At 32.7% G+C, this 18,694-nt stretch overlaps 2 pseudogenes; both read left to right on the plus strand.

Annotated features, from left to right (window-relative positions):
• The first annotated feature begins 2,173 nt into the window (after nt 1-2,173).
• Nucleotides 2,174-11,719, plus strand: LOC130956828 (phosphatidylserine decarboxylase proenzyme 2-like; annotated as a pseudogene).
• A 5,151-nt stretch (nt 11,720-16,870) lies between these two features.
• LOC130955164 (alcohol dehydrogenase 1-like) lies at nt 16,871-17,430 on the plus strand (annotated as a pseudogene).
• Nucleotides 17,431-18,694: the final 1,264 nt, after the last annotated feature.

Here is an 18,694-nt window from a genome sequence, read left to right on the forward strand (position 1 = left end):
CTAAATTATGTATATATGTTCTAACTTCTAATTATGTGATTTTATTTATTTTATTTTATAATTTCGTATATATGTTCAAATTATGTTACTTATTTTTTAAAATAAAGATGGTTCTATTGATAAATATTATTTTAAACAAATTTATTGAAGTTAAAAATTTTAAAAAATAATAAAAAGTTATATTATAATTTGTCTATTTTTTATTTGTAATTAATTGTTTAATTATTATTTTTTAGTTAATTTTATTTTTAAAAAAAAAAACAAAGTCAAACGACTAGTATTTTGTACCCACTTAAGGTGCAGACCTAGGTGAGGCGGGGCGGGTTGGGGCGAACTGGCCCGCATTGCCACCCCTAATATATATATATATATATATATATATATATATATATATATATATATATATATATATATATATATATAATATTATATATATATATATATATATATAGGGGTGGTAAGCGGAGAAACTCGCCCGCCCGCCTAGTGAGGCGGTCCCAAAATCCTAGCCCTCCTTTTTTAGAATATCATTTAAAATATCATTTTTATATAATCTTTTAATATTATAAAAAAATTGTGCATAAAAATTTTGTGGGTTTGGCAAATTCTTTTAATTTGACCGGCGGGTCGCCCGACGGACTCGCCCGTTTTGCCACCCCTAATATATATGAAGAAGATTATCACATATTTTACTATATAAATAAAAGTAAAAACTTTTTGTTCTAAAAAATATAAATTAAATAAATACAAAAAATATAAATTTTTTTATTCATTAAGATTAATTATTATGCAAAATTTTTTTATAATATTAAAATGATATTTTAAGCTATAATATAAAAATATAAAATAATTAAAATTTATTTTATATTACTTGACAAATAATTAGATTATTATATTTAAAATTTATTAACTAATTATTTTATTAAATATATTATTATATTATATAATTTTTATCAAAATATTTGTAAAAGTAAAATTTATTTAAAAAGTTATATAAAATACATAAAAATATTAACTTTTTTATTTAGGTATGTATTTAAAATTATATTATTTATTATGTTTTTCTAAAAAAATTGAAAAAAATAAAAAATTAATATTTTTATGTATTATATAATATTTTAAATAAATTATTTTTAAATATTTTATTTTATAAAAAATTATATATATATATATTAATAAAACTTAGTTAGTTAGTAAATTTTAAATATAATCTAATTATTTGTCAAGTAATAAATAAAATTTTAATTATTTTTATTTATGTTAGTTATAGTTTAAAATATTATTTTAATATAATTTTTTAATATTATAAATTTTTTTTGCAATAATTAATTTTAATAAATAAAAAATACTCATATATTTTATATTTAATTATTTAAGAATAAAAAATTTTGTTGCCTATTAAAGTATTGTCATTTAAAGCATTTATTTATGTACTAGGATATTCTATATTTATTAGAGTTCATCAATACTCTTGTTTTATATTAGCCTTTGATTTTCATCTAATAAAATCTAATGGCTTATATAAGTGTGGCTCATTCAATAAGCACATAATGGTTGAGTTTGTTTTAGACATACCCTTTTTAATAGGTTAAAAAGAATACAACACCACTATTTTGTGAAAAAAATAATTTCTTAAAAAAATTTAAAATGTGAAAACGGCAATGCTATTTTGTTGAAAAATTTTTAAATTAGAAAAAAAAAATAGAAAATGACAATGTTGTTTTGTTTGTTAAACGAGTTTAAAAATTAAAGTTGGTCAAAATGTTACTGATCTATTGAGAAAAAGTGAAAACGTCAATGACATTTTGTATAGCCACAAATAGAAAAAATATAAAACTAACTATAAAAGGAGCCTTTGGTGTTAGCTAAAACGTATTAAGGAGAATAGAGATGAACAAGTTGTTCTTCATTTTGAGATTTTGAGAGAGATTTTTAGTTCTTCAAATTGTTATGCATATTAAGAGAGTAAAAAAATTTGTGAGTGAATGTAATAAGTGTATAAAATAGAAGGTTATGTTAGTTTAAAAATATACTACAATCGTCAGATTTTGCCTCATACATATGAGGGTGTGAGCTTTTTATATAAGAATCCATATGTTATTGTTATTCTTCTTTCAATAACATATGAACTACCTAAAATTATATTTTCACAAAGTGTAGATCATCAAGTGTTGAAGAGAGTGACAAATATTTTGTAGAGGCAACTTGTAATAATATTTGGTGGTTTCGTTAAATTTTAAATAATGCATATGATTGATAAAGCTAGTATGCAAGAAATATTTTCGACCTACCATCAGCAGCTATTAAGTACAAAACTCATATGCTTACCGAGAAAATTAGTTGGTTGAGGATCTCTGGATTTTGATGCGAGTGTTTTGAATTTTCTACCCTTGTATTAAAGCATTCAGAAGTTGCAAACTAGTGGTACAGGTAATGGCACACTTGTATGAAAAATATAAAAGGAATTTTTTAGTTGCGATATCACAATATAGCAATGGGAATATCATGTCTTTTGCATTTGTCATAGTTAAGGGTGAGACTGCCGATACTTGACACTTTTTATTAGCCACCTACGAACACATGTGGTTAATCGAGATGGTGTTGGTCTTATATTTGATTGACACAAGTTCACTATCTCAACTGTAGGTCGTAGTAATGGAACATGGCAATATCCAAGAATTATTCACATATTTTACATCAGACACATAGCATCTAACTTTTTGAATAGGTTCAAGGCATCACATATGGCTGTTTGGAAGGTTGTTAGGCATAGTTGTAAGAACCGGACCGGACCGACCGGTTTAACCAAAAAACTGGTGAACCGGACCCAGAACTGGTCTGGTTGAGTGGTGTAACCGGATAAGGAAGAGAGCCGTGTCAAACCGGGTTGAACCGGCCAGTTTTGATGAAAACCGAAAAACCGGCAGTTTCTGGTTAACCAACCGGTTCAGAAAATTTTTTTTATTTCTTTTTCAAAACGACGTCGTTTTGGTTTATTTAAAAAAAAAGAAAAGAAAAGCCCTATGGGCTACCAAACCAATCTCCACCCCCACCCGACCCCAGTTTCCACTTTCCCTCCCCTTTCCCCCCAACCCTAACGGCGCGGCTAAGCCTAAGTTCAGCCCTCCGCCAGTCCGCCTCACCTCACTCACCCAGCCCCCAGCCCCCAGCCGCCCGCCGTCATCCTCTTCGTCTCACCGCCGGTCTGAACTTTGAAGAAACCAACTCAACTGAACCAAGGGAGTAGGAACAGCCGAACAGGACAGATACAGACCCGCCACCCGCGAACTCGCCGTTCGGCCGTTGCGCGCAGTCGAACTCGCCATTCCAGCGCCGTCGCCCTCGCCCAGTCGCCCTCGCTCTTCTGCTCTGTGACTCTGTCAAACAGGTAAGCAGCTCCAGTTCTGTAATGTGTAATCTGCTTCTGTTCTGTTTTGCACTTGAAGTTTAATGATTGTTGTGTGAAATGCATTACACCCGCTCTGTTCTGCATTGCACTTGTAAGTTGTAAACTTACTTTTTTTCTGCACTTCTTGCTGACTTGCTGTTATGAATATGAATATGCTTATTGCTTGTTGAAATTGTTAAGCTGAATATCCTTGTTGAAAGCTTAAAATATGAAACTGTTGAATATGCTTGTTGAAATTGTTAAGCTGAATATCCTTGCTGACTTGTAAGTTGTAAATTTGTTGTTTTGTTGATTTGTACTGGAAATATGAAACTGTTGGATTATATGTTTGATCAATTGGGTTTGGAAGATGATCGGGAGGATGATGGAGCTAATAATTTTGTGGAAAATGCAAATCAAAATGAAACCAATCAGGATGTAGCTCCACATTTGTCAGATGAAGAGCAACTTGCCGACATCGAAATCACTCCTTGGATTCAGTTTATGAATTATTATCCATATTGTGTTTAATTAAGATACTAATGTACTAGTACTAACTACTTTCATGTTTATCTTTGTATTAGTTATATTTAGACTTTGAAACTTCGTTGTTTTTAAAATGTTGGTGAAGAACTAACGATATGTATTTTGAATTTATTAAGTTTATGACTATTTTTAGTATTTTATATTTTTTATTCATGTGAAACCGGTTTTACCGGTTCAACCAGCGGTTTATCAGTTGAACCAATAAACTAGTGAACCAGTAACCTAACCGGTTCGATCACCGGTCCGGTTCTTACAACTATGTTGTTAGGATGATTGTGAATTTGTTTATGTGTACGGTCGTAGGTATGGTTATGAGTACGATGGCATATAAGTTGTGTGAAAGGTTGTAAGGGTTATTGAATATGGTGGTATAACTGGTTATGAATATTCATATGTGTATGATAAGTGTAGATATCGTGGTGGATATAATATGGAGGTGGGTATGGTTGTTGCTGTGATAGTGAGTATGTGTATGGATATAGTGGTTGTTGTTCCTGTAGTTGTTACTTTGGTTGTTGCTCAAGTTGTTGCCATGGTGGTTTGATCTTGTTATTGGGGTTGTTGCTCTTGCTTGAAAAGTCACATGGGATCACCGAATTTACAAATATACTAATATTTGTACTAGTTGGAAGGTTGATAGTTCTCAACATGTTGACCAGTTAAGGTGCACGTAGAACTGTTTGTCCATTTTAAGATTTATTTCTCATGTTCAACTGTCCAATTTTTGTTTTTTGGACTGGTCAGCACTATGTTATGGGACGCTCCAAGGTTCATAACTTCTCATGGGAGCTCTTGATAAAAGCCAAACTTCTTTCTTACCCTATCAGTCGGATGCCACTCCACAACCTCAAAACATATTAGAGGCATTATTTCACTCCAGAGATCTGAAACCCTCGTTCAGCTCAAGTGGAATAATATGAGGTGCAATCCAGTTAGGATTGTATGCATCCCACACAAACTTAAATAACATATGAAAGCTCAAAGGTATAAATATGCAATCATCAATTTAAGTCAATATAAGTAAAAGTACAGATGACAAAACATATATTCCGTCCAGAGAAAGATCATCCAATATTCTCCTGATGTCAACAGTTGTCAAATTTCTATATTGATCTGTGGTGGGTTGATAAATAATTCTACTTGACATATAATGTTTACATTAGAAAGTACCAAAACAGAAATAATAATCAAATCCACATCTTATTTAAATTTTACCTATGAATGAGTGAAAAGCTAGTATCTATCAGCTAATGCCCTAATGACAACATTCCTATCCATTCCCACACAAGAAGCAACGCTAGATGACCATCCATATCATACCTTGATGTTCGACATAATGATTAATATATGTGTACAAGGCATGCAGAACCCCAACTAAACCTATTAATCTATGAAAACTGGTGAAGCAACGGCAAATACTTCCAGTGTATAGTAATTCCAGACTTGTCATTGAATAATGTCATAGCAAATAGCAACATTATATGACATTTCACATATATTTCCTTACTTAGTTGGTCCATCAAATGTTGGTGTTGTTTTAGGTTGCAAAACCATGATAGCTTATTTCGCTTCCTCTATGGTCGTGAGATCCAGGAGCACTACCAAATTGGTTTATCCACTCGATTTCTAACCCGCTTGTGTTGTGATCAGTAGATCCAGTCATCGGGCGACCATGTGTTCGAAGTCCAAAGATCATGGCGATATCCTCCAAAATAATCATGCATTCGGCATGTGGAAGATGAAAAGTGTATATCTCAAGACGCCACCTTTCAACCAATATGTTTATACTCGAATTGTGAGTCATAATCTTCCCAATCTAAGATATATGATAAAATCGGTTCTCTCTTAGTTGTTCTTCCATCGTGAGTTCGTGATATTTTATAAGTCTACTTGGTTTAAGTGTCTGTTGTGCAGGTTTTTTAAACTCTGAAAATAAAAATCATAATTAGCAGTCAATAACTATAAACTACTATGACTAATAATATCAATAAGAACTATAATTAATAATGACTAAATTAATCGTTAATTATTAACTACTATTATAAACACAAAAGTTACTTACATATAAAGAATGTCGAAGATATTCCAATAACATAGTCTAGAGCGCAGCATGTGTGATGTCATATTTTTCCGTCTTCGTCTTTTCTTAATTCCACAATAAAAAAATATACAAACAATTAATAATAACTCTATTCTATTTGCTAGTGATTAATCATTTATAATCAATATTTAAAAACATACACTAAAAATTAATAATAATAATTCTATTTCTCCTAATGAATATGCAAAATAAAACTAAAATTACTAAAAATAACACTAATTGTTGCTAATATAACAATTAATAATAATACTATTTTGTAATAAATATTTAAGGAAAACCAACAAAACTGAGTTAATAACATAGGTTAATAATTAATAATATTATCATTTTGTAACTAAATATTTAAAATAAAAAATAATTTACTAAAAATACGTCCTAAGCATTAATAGTAATAATAACAATGTTTTTATTTTTAATAAATATTCCAAATAAAACTAAAATTAGTAAAAATATATGCTAAAAACTAATAATCATAATTCTATTTTTTTCAATAAATAATTAAAATACAAGACAAAACTCTAAAAATATGTACTAACATTTAACAATATTCAGTTTTATTATTAAATATTTCAAACAAAAGAAAAAATAACTAAAAATATAAATTATAATAATTGAAGCTTCTAACATTTTATGTAAGATAATAAAATTTAAAAATAAATAATAATCATTAATAATAATCAAAGCTAACATATTTTAATAAGTTTTCAAAATAAAAGCTAAATCACTAAAAATTATATACTAACAACTATTAAATAAATAATTTTGCTTTTGAAAAAAATATTTCAAACAAAACAAAACTTACTAAAAATATGTAATAACAACTAATTAATAATAGTTACCAACAACAATTAACTAACACTAATACTAGTACTATTGCTACATCTACAAGAACAAATCACATTATTTAACTAGGTATAATCATATTTTTTTAACTACTTTCAGCTTAAACAAAGTAAAAAAAATCACAATAACTAACTACTAATAACAAAAAAAAATAAAAAATAAAAATACTTACTTGGTTGACTTAGTGAATCTCCCTTCTCTCTTAACGTTTTGTTCGACAAGTGACAAAAAAATTTTGAGAAAGGGATGGAAAAGAGAATCGAAGAAGAAGGAGAAGAAGAAATAAGGGTTGAAGAGAATGGTTTTAGGTTAGTTTTTTTTTTTGAATAAATATTTTAAATATTTTATTTACAAATATGGGTAACTTGGACACAATTTAGGTTTTGTATCTTATTACTTATCTCATTCATAATATAAACGATATATATACTAGATAGGCATGGTTTCATCTCCGAGCTAGAGAGCTCCTTGCATCCCACGCCGGTTCCAGTCCCAGGTGGAGGTTCTCCTCCACGGTGGCACCTCCTCCACCTGGCTTCTCACATTCAGGGATGCATGTACTCTTCTGACAGTAGTCGTCAGCCATCCCTTTCACCTTCTCTCTCACGCAACCTGGCATCCTTTTCAAAGGGAGTGGGCGAGTTACTTGCTGCCCACTCTCCTCCTTTCTCTCTTCCCCTTTCCTTCTTACCCTTCAACCCCAAGAGTGATCTTCTTCATTCCAATTTAATATTGGCCAAGCTGGATAGGTACAGAGGATACTGCTACAGAAACAACAACAACAACGATGATTCTCATGGCCACCGTCATTCTTCGAGGCCTCACTCTCGCTTCTCTGATTCTCCGATGACGTACCACAACCCTTGTCTGAGTCCCGTGCACTTCTGCTCTGGCGGCCGGGGCTTCCAAAGGCCGCCACATCGCTCTCCCAATAGGACTGTAGGTTTCCACCCAATCGGCCCCGGTGTCGGGTTTGGACCGATGAATGGTGACGGTTTCGAGGAGTTTCGCCAGGTAAGGTGCTATACTTTTCACTGTGATTTGGATCTTGGTTGTCATTCTCCTATTTTGATTTTTTTACCTTTTTTACATTTTTTGATTATTCTGAACATAAGCGGTCGTGCTGAACATGATAATGGAGAACAATGGGTTGAAGTCATTTTTTGGGGGTCTCGAGCTTATGATTATCATAATTTTTTGGTCATTTGAAATTTTCCAAATTTGAGATCTGAAAATTACGACGATAACATTTGATCTAAATTTTAGACTGTTGGGTATAGTTAATTGGGCGCTATGGACTGAATTTTACAAGACAGAATATATCATATCTTTGGTTTTTGTGTAAACAAGTAACATTTTTTTATTCTCTTCCGTTGTTGGTTTTCACCATGTTTTTCTTTCTGAGTTTATATATAATCTTTGATGTTTTAATCAAAAGAAAAGGAAAATCTTAGTGATGCTATAGAGTTTGATTCTCTTATTACCAATCAAGCATGTAGTTTTTTTCGTCCTTCTGAGGTACGTTTGTAGTGATGCTGTGAGTCTATTTTGTGACCTAATGATCTACTTTTTCTTTATTTGTATGTAAATTAAGATAGATTAGAACTAAGTAACAAAAATCATACAAACAACAATACACCAAAAGAAAAATCAAAACTGAAGATAATAAAATGAAACTTTGATATATTGATATAGTTTTTCCGCTTTTTTTAATCTTGAAATGAAACTGCAGATTCCATAAAGGTGGTTTGCTGTTAAATTGAAGTTTGAATGCTTAAAAAGTTGCTATTGTTGAATGGGTATGAAAAAATTAGCTTATTATTCTTGTTTCTGCAACAACCATGTTAACATGTCATTGCACCTTTTTCCTTGCTGTTTGCATCCATGAATTCTTAAAATGCTCATTCTTGTGTAAATAGATTATGCTGCTGGAGTGGACAGATAACTTGGAGGCTTATATTCTTAAGGGTTATGGTAACTCCCTCAACTATAGAATGGGATTGTAGTCTATGGAACAAGCTATTCAAGCTGAAAAAGGTACTTCAGATGCTGTAATGTTAAGTGTGTATTATATCTTCTTGTGTATGGCATATTCATTAAATGAAACTTTTGAGGCTATGAGATTTATGTATGGATTAGTCTCTTTTAGTTAATGATATTTCATCTATTAAAGATTTTTAAAAAATAGCTTTTGATGGTACTAGGAAATTTGAAAAAGGTTAATCAAGTCCTAGGAAATTTAAAAACTTTTTGTAAACTAAAAAAATTTTGCTAGAGTAGCTCAGTCAGAATTTAGAACGATTCTCCTAAATTTTGAACTCAAAATACAAGAACGTGAAAAACTGAAAAGCATTTGATATTCATATACGGGTGAATATATTCATATATTTCATTATTCTATTAGTTTTTCATTTAATTAAATTTTCTTTATTTTTGGCAGCTTAGCTACTTACTCTTTCTCAAATATATAACAATATAATTCAGGTTTTAATCTTGATTTCCAAACTATCAATGATCATATTTCGATTCCCTTGCGAACCTATCTTAATTTGTCTTCAAATTTTGATTTCCCCCCTTTTTGACATTTTTTTTTGTTCTTTTGAGGATAAGCGGTACACAAATTGAACAATTCAAAAGAAGAGTCGGCCATTTGGTTTTTATTCTTCCACATTTGCTTAACATCAAGCAAGAGATGTAAGAAGTGTAACATATGTAACCATTTGGTTTTTACACAATATCAAGTGATGCATGATGAATACTGGTTTCAGGTAACTATTAGTATATCTACTACCATTTTTCTTGATCACATTCTATATTTCAACTTCTTCCTTAATTTTGAAGATTTTATGTTCCTTGAAAATTGGAATATATTATGTCGTTTAATTCTTTCAACTTAAATTATGTATATTTATGGTTGTTGATTGTTCCTTTTAGGGTCAAAAGTTTTCAGTTCAAGGTCTTTTGGAGAAAGAAATGTGTTCTAATGCTTTTGTTAATGGAACTTTAGTAATATTTCATTTGGCACCACAGGTATTTGTTGCTTTCTTTGTGTCTTATTTCTTTCAAATTTACTTTCATTTACAAGTAATTTGATTGCAAATTTTTATTTGAATGCTTCTTTATTGCAGGATTATCACCGTTTCCATGTTCCAGTATCAGGAACTATTGAGCAATTTGTTGACATCCCTGGATGCTTATATATGGTATGAGATAATGACCTAAGGAGAATCATTTAACATTTATGTTTTCTACTTTTCTTGGTGTTGATTGTCATTAGTATTTTTTTAAGGTCAATCCAATTGCTGTAAATAGAAAGTACTGTATTGTATTCACGGAGAATAAGCAAGTTGTTTCAATAATTTCTACTGTGGATTTTGAAAAGGTTTGTCATCCCTATCAATTTTAATTTACAAATGCCCGAGTTCATAACTAGGTCCTGCTCAAAATTCTGCCACGTGAATTTATTGGAGAATATTACTTTGTGGATAACAATTCCAATTTGTTATTTCACCATTGGCTGGGTTGCGAAAAATGTAAAAGCTTACATTTCTTACCTTGAATAATTTATAAATAGCCATCATCCTAGAATTGAAACTACACGTTTTTGTGTTCACAACAAAGTTATCCCATAGCTGCGTGCCTGATATTTAGTATTTTTTTTAACCTATATCTGGGAGTAATATATGATTTGGATTCACGTGGTATTTGTTGCAATAGGAGCTACTATGGTCGGCAGCATTACTTTTACAAGGAAAAAGGGTGATTATGTCAAAAAGGGAGATGAGGTTTGCAAGTTACAGTTTATTACTAATGTCTCATTTTTCTGTTGCTTGAGAAATGATAAATTAGATTTTTGACTGTACTGTCTAAAAACTTTTTTTATTTGAAATTTCACTAATATCTATTAAACGGTCGTTGAATATTGTGGATATTACATATAACATGATGAGTGGGATTTTGAATTAATAGGATTGTTACACTTAACATTTAGAAGCTATATCAACACTATGTTGTTTTTGCTTCTAATCAACATTTATTTACTTAATATACAGTTTGAAAATTTTAATTATATGAATACATTTTTTTGGGGTTTGATAATTGGTTCAACTCTTTGAATACATGCAAATTATGCATGGGTTGAAGTCCATTTTGTTTTGATTTTTTCTCTGCAGAATTCAATAGTAATTGATTAAGATCTTCTAGCAAATAGTAGGAGATCACTATAGACTTTGGTTTGTGTAAGGATGAGATTGGGCATCTCTATGAAACTGTCTTGAAATCTGGTTGACCAACTTGGAATTGTTCAATTTGTGTACCATTCTCTTCTAAATCTAACCAATAACCATGACATTGCTAATTTGACATTTTTTTCTGTTCTTCAGCTACAGGTCTTCTTGCATAAGGGAAAAAGAGTCGGCGAAGGCCGAAGAAGCATGGGCCCTCGGTAAGTATACCTTTTCTTTGAGAAATCATTTTTGGCAAAAAATGTATTGTTTCTTTCAGAAATGGTACCAGTACAGTTTGTAAATCGAAATATAATATTTCTTTCTATTTGATGAATAGCTTTCTGTCTTCATATTTCTATATCTGCACAGGTGTTTTCAATTTTGAATACTTGGCATATCTGCTGAGGCGTAGCTAGAATCAAGTCCATTGAACATTAAGACTTTGAAGAGAGGTATAATTCTGTGAATGCGAGGGTCCCTGTTATAATCTGCCATGGCAAACCCATCTCTAAGTCTCTCATCATAGTCGAATACATTGATCAGAGTTGGTCCAATAATAATGCCCCTTCAATCCTTCCTTCTGATCCTTATGACAAAGCAACTGCTCGCTTTTAAGCCACTTATATAGATGAAAAGGTGATTCCTTTTTGTTTTTTTCTGATATGAGTTTTTGCTATTTTCGCTGTTTTTTTTCTCATTGTTTCATTAAAGTTGGATTATTTCTAATTATTGAGTAAAAGATCTTAAAAGTTTATTGTAACACCCTAACTACCAAAGCTCACACTTCCGGCTGCGCAACTCTGATAGCTCAGACATTACGATGACACTTATGATATTTAATACTAAAATATGAGACTGTTTAAAACTTTAAACCGCAATACCGCTCCCAAAAATACTTTTGCTATACAACATACATCCATACATACCATACAACATACAGAAAATCATAAAGAGTACATCCATATATATATATATATATATATATATATATATATATATATATATATAGTATTACAAACATTACCCAATACAATTCCTAACCCTCTTACAGAATATATCAGGATAAAGGCGAGGGTACAAAAATAATAATCTAAAGCAATACAGAGCATCTCAGTAACAAATAAATAAACTCTTCGTGACTTCTGCGCCCATATCCTGAAAGGGAAAAAATGTAAGGGGGTGAGAACATCATCCTCGAAAGGGTTCTCAGTAGAGGGTTTTTGGGAATTACTGTAATAGGATACGTGAAGATAACCGCGCCAGTGATTAATAACTGACTTATGCCTCTTTTCAAAAACAATGGTTTACAATAAAAGAGAAATCTGAAATCTTTTCTGAAAGAGGAAACTATTTATTTAAAACAATATTCAAAAGCCTTTTAAAAAGGTTTATCTATGCTGAACCAAATTAGCATTCCATACTTTTCCAAACCAAAAACACAAAACCAGAACCAATCATCGGTCCACCTCATTTTAACCACGGCCCTAGGCCCAAACAAACCAACCATCAACCAATCACCATAATCCAACAGAGACCCAGATGCAAACACAGATAGGAAGTTCAAGCACAAACAAACAGTTACAACAAGTAGAACAATTAGCAGTTAATCACAAAGGCAAACCACGTACATTATGCACACCCAAACAATGTCACATAGATGCATATGATGCATGCCTGTCCCTAGTGGCTGATGATATCATCTGTCGGTTACCAAGCCAAACCGACGTGACCGGTAGCTAACCCGGGCACAGTCTCTCTGTTGCGCATTAATATCATTAGAGGGTATCTGCGCCCTGTCGCCATTAGAGGGTATCGGTGCCCTGTCACCCTTACAACCAGAGAGAAAACACAAGCATACTCGCTTACGACATTCATCTCAGCCATTCGGCTTAAATTCACAATTCATTCAATTGTATACATGCATTTATATTCAGCCATGGATCACCATCCATCTCAGCCATCCGGCTCACGGTTCAGTTCAGAACCAACCAATATTCATAGTATACACAGCCATTCCGGCTCACGGTTCAATCCAGAACCAGCCAATATTCATAGCGTACACAGCCATTCCGGCTCACGGTTCAATCCAGAACCAGCCAATATTCATAGTATACACAGCCATTCCGGCCCATAGCAAAACAACACTTCCACCATCCAACATCATTAAATTCATAAAATTGGCATTTAAGCCATAAATCACTTTTTCTCAAATCATTTCACTTTGAAATCAAGTTTCAACTCTTTTCAGCCTTGGCTTTAGAAATCTCGTTTCTCAAATCATCTCAGGCTCATAAGCCAAATTTACTCAAAGTAAATGTCCCTTTTAAAACAATGCCACTCTCGGCATCCTCTTTTCAAAACTTCCATAACCATGGAAAGTTAAAGATTCATTTTGAAATATTCAAAATCATCCATCCAACAATGGGATTTTATAACAAAGTTTCTCGACAGAGTCCCAAGTCTTTAAGGGAGAATAGCATAACTCATTTCGCCAAATTCATTTAAAATCATTAAAACCTTGGCTTTCCGATTTAAGTAATAAAATAGGATCTAAGCCAAACCGAGTCACGTAATCATTTACTTCTTTCAAAGCCGTTTCCTTTACTTAGGCAAAACCAGCTTCAACCCCCATGGTAAATTCTAGAACGTTTCAACGGTTCAAAATTATTTTAGTCTTGCAAGAATTCAGAATTCAAAGAATACTTAAAACCTTTCTCAAAACATTTTAAAATGAAACTTGTAAATAGACATTTAGGTTCTTTCAAAGTCATTGAAACCCTCAAGTCAAATTCAAAGGTAATGCCCTTATCACATTTAAAACAGCTTTAAAACATAAGTTTCATCTAAATAACTTTCTCCTGAAAGAGATATAATGCCTTTCTTAAAAAGCAAGACCAAATCACAATTTCCTCTTTAATAACTCATCTCAAAGGCATGAATAGTCCTTTTCTTGATAATTCAAATATAATAGTAGAAGTCTTTAATTCATCATTTTTCCATACAACATTTCAATAAGGACTCGGATTTTATAGAAATTTCGACAGCATCTCCCCTAAAACTTGGACGTTTGCCACCCGATTCGGGTCCCAACTAAACCGTTTCTCATTCCTTTTCAACAGCTCAAAACCAGAAATCAATTCAAAAGGAAGCTAAATCCAACAGTCGCCTCAGTGGCATATCTTAAGGAAACCATTTCAAAATCAACTCAATATCAACCGATTTAACTCATTTCCAAAGTTTAAAAGAATCGGTTCAGCAATAAATCATTTAACAAAACCAAATTAATTAAAGCAACCCAGGTTGAATTTCAAGAGTATTCTATCTTTCACATCATCAAAATAATTAACTCAATTCAAACCAATCCCTCAACGGATTAAACTCATATTTCAAATCTTTAAAGAATCAACTTGAAAAGCATTCTGTTTCACAAAACCACACAACAATCCGTTCATCAAAACCAAATAATAATCCATTCAATCATACAATTACATTCATCCAGGATAATCAACATCACATAAGGCTTATACAATCACCAAATACATTATCTCACATCAGTATCCATATGTAATAATTCTAACATATAAAATATAGTTTTCAAAAAGTGCCCCTACCTCAAAACGCAAATCCATAACCCAAGTGCGTCACAGTGTCCTTTCTGCCTCAACCCAAAATCGACAATCAAAATTTCGGTTCCGCGTGTCTTTCTCAATAGTAGAAACAACCTCAACGCCACAAGTAAACTCGGATTCTAACCCCTACAGCCATCAACATTACAATTACTTTATTACACGGAACAGAACACTAACGCTGAGCTATCAGTAAGAACGGATGAACCGAACCGCAACGCCCTCTGAACCGGTTGGGCGGTGGCCCCGACAGCCACTTCCAGCGGCTGTGGTGACCCAGACTCTGGCAACGATGACTGAAACCAACATGCCGCGACAATAAGATTCCCATAACCTCACAAGAAACAAAGACCAAGTCTGAAACCCTTACCGACATTGGATCTCGACGGCGGCAGAGGCGTTTTTCGGCGACTACAGCGGGGGTTTCAAGTGGTAGAAACGGCCAGAAGCTCCAGTGTGGTTCCGGCAGCCACAACCACTTCTCCGGCAGCCATAAGCACAGACGCGTAGCTCCCCTTTCCAACAGCGTCACCTGCGGCGGCGGCTGGTGCAACAGTTCAAGACGCAAGCAGCAGCGGCAGAGATAGAGAAAGGCAGTTTCCTCCACTCTCATCCATCCATGCTCCCAGTGGCGGCGGAAAGAATGGATTCGACGACGGTTCCCCATGCGGCGATGGTCTCCCCTGTCGCGCTCTCCCTCTCGCTGCTGTGCGAACTCCCATCTCACCCTCTCATCGTGCTCTCCGGCTGAGGCAAGATGGCAGCGACAAACCCCAACAGTGGCGGCGGTGACTCAACAAGGATGAGCTCCTCTGGCTCGGTGACAGAGGCGCGACTCAGGGTTCTAGGAACAGGACGGCAATGGTGGCGAGGAAGACGATCGGCATGGTGACGGCTCGGCGGCTGCGTCGCCCTCCTCCCCTCTCGGATCTGTTCCTCGCTCTCTCATCCCTTCCGGTGCAACACGGCGGCAATGGCTCCTCGTTAGCCCCATACCTCCCCTCTTCGTTCTCCTTCTCGGCTTCCTTCTAACCCTTTTCTTTCTTTCCGTTTCATTTGATGGCAGCTGCTGCTGGGTTTAGGGTGACCGGGTAATGGGTTAGGGTTTTTGAGAAAATTAGGGCTAGGGGCATTTTAGTAATTTCACATAAAATTGGGAATAATATAGTAATTGAAACCCAATGTAAATCCAACACTAATAATATATGGAAAAATACTATTTGCTCATCAATTTTTACAAATTATTTTCAATAAAGTGTCTCAACCAAATAATTAGAAATAATATACTTAATTTCTTCATTTTCTAAAATAGTAATATCAATATTCTTAAATATTAATTATTTAGTCCAAAATCATATAAAAATCCTTTTTATTTCGTAACTACCAACTATATGATTTAAATATAGAAAATAATTCAATAATTGTAAAATTGGATAATAATCATAACTTATCTCAAATTCAATAAATCAAAACTTGCTCTGATTTTCTTTAATAAAGAAATTTCTGAAATTAAAGCTACAGAAATACTGAATTTGAAATTAGATAATAATAGCTGTTTTTCAAAAATTATGGGTCTTACATTTATGTTGGTGAGTTTTCAGAGACTTTGAATTGTTTAAAGACCATCGGTAACTCCATTCTTTATTAGCAACTTTATAACTAGCTCACTATGATTAGATTATTTCTATTAATTATATTGATTATACTATTATTTCAATAAAATAAACTTCCATGGAGTTCAGATGGAAGTTTGTTACATGTTGTCAGTTAATAACTTAAGATTAGTTGGTAGGTTATAGTAGTTACTCTAATTAGTTAGCTTTCTCTTAACAATTTTTTTCATTCTGTGCAAATGGGGGTAGTGGTTTCCTTCTATGAACAGCATTATAACTATTGAAACAGAAGAAGAGAGGGAGCCATATTATAAGGTGATGGAAGAAGTGATTGAGAGGGTGGAAGAAGCTTTTGGGAAGTGCAGCAAAAGGAAGCCCTTCTTTGGTGGGGACAGTGTTGGATTCCTTGACATTGCTTTTTATTTTGCTTAACTTTCAATTTTGTGATGTCTTGTATATTTTTTGAAAAGTTTGTTTTATGGAAGAAAGACTAAGATTTTAATGTTGCTCAACAGGTAATTGCTAAAATGACCAATAGAGGCGTGGATCGTTCTGTTGAATGTACTGGCAGCATCCAAGCTATGATCTCAGCATTTGAATATGTCCATGATGTAATTGAATCATAACTTGTTCTTTTTTTAATTTGTTGCTATAATGTTGTTATGATAAGTTATTTACTAATACTGAAACTTAAATATTCTATTCCCTTTTCAGGGTTGGGGTGTTGCTATTCTTGTTGGTGTGCCAAGCAAATATGATGTTTTCAAAACTCATCCTATGAACTTCTTGAATGAGAGAACTCTCAAGGGTACCTTCTATGGTAACTACAAATTCCGAACCGATCTGCCTAATGTTGTGGAGAAGTACATGAAAGGGGTAAGCTTTTTATACTAAACTCTTCATTGTAGTCTTAACAAGTTGATAAGTTTTTATTCATGTTGCTAATGGATATCTTCATTGGTTATAATTCAGGAGTTGGAACTTGAGAAATTTATCACTCACACCGTTTCGTTCCTAGAGATTAACAAGCCTTTATTTGATGCTGAAAGGAGAGTCCATCAGGTGCATCATTCGGATGGACGAATAAACTTAACAGTGAGGAAATTGTCCTTGATAGGGGACATTTCTCTTTCAGAGAAAAAGAAAAAAAATACAAAAATAAACATCGTTTGTAATCCCTTTTAAAAGTTATCGAGTTTGTAGAGTTTGATTTTGAATGTAGAGAATGGATTATATGCCTTTTCCTACTACTATTGTGTAGTTTTTGTTTCTGATAAAAAAAATATTATTATCAAATTCTTGTTCTTGTCACATATTTAGTATCTCTTATATCTCAGTGGTAGAGCTGCATGTCTGAATTCTTAGTTCCCAAATTGGCATATTAATGTTGATGTGTGATAAAATGCAACCGTTTATGGTCTTATCAACGTAGAAGTATATACATAATACATCATCATTGTGTTAAGAATTCATCAATTTTTACAAGGACGATATCATTGAAAGAAGAAAAAAGAAAACACAGCTTCAGTATGAACGATTAAGATCAAATATTTAATTGTATTTTTTATGTATGATATATGTTCTCTGGAGCTGCAGATTCTTGGGATAGTTTGGCTTGAAATGCACAACTGATTTTTTTGAGCTATTTTACACGTTATGATCATTTCTATCTACTCTCTTTGAAATATAAAATGTGAATTTTAGTTTTCATCTCTTTTATTTTCTCATAACTATGTGTTCATGGATTAGTTATATGTGTGTCTTTAAGTTTTTTTTAAGGTTTGTTTTGGTAAGAAATATGCAATCATAGGAAGATAAAAGAAAACATTAAAACTTGTGTGTTAGTTGGTTATGCAAAGAAATATAAAATATTTTTTGATTCAATAGTCAAATTTGCGGGAAAGTGGACAAAAGTTAAATATGAATGAATACTTGATTTTTTAATGATAAAATGAAAACTTGATTTTTTCATGTTCTAATAGTGGTTTTATCATTACTACGAAACTTATTATATGTTCCTCTTTTTTTTTTTGGCTTAGAACGAGCGTATTCAAATTATATTATTAGTTGTTTAAGTTTCTTTATTTTGGATGAAATAGTTACAACTTCGTTGGTTGGTGGTAACAAAGTGCAAGCAAGAAGACACTGTTAAAGTAAAATTGAAGTGGCTCAGAATGCAAAGAATTTTAAAATTGTGTATATGCTTCTAATTCCTATTTAAATCCCTAAATCTTGATTTAGATTATTGGTTGTCATTTGTTGATATTAGAAGTGTTTATAACTTTTTCGATTAATACTTTTTTTTATGAAGTGATTGATTAATTGATTGATAAAATATGAAAAAATAGTCA

This window comes from Arachis stenosperma, chromosome 10 (assembly GCF_014773155.1).
Source record: "Arachis stenosperma cultivar V10309 chromosome 10, arast.V10309.gnm1.PFL2, whole genome shotgun sequence".
NCBI lineage: Eukaryota > Viridiplantae > Streptophyta > Magnoliopsida > Fabales > Fabaceae > Arachis > Arachis stenosperma.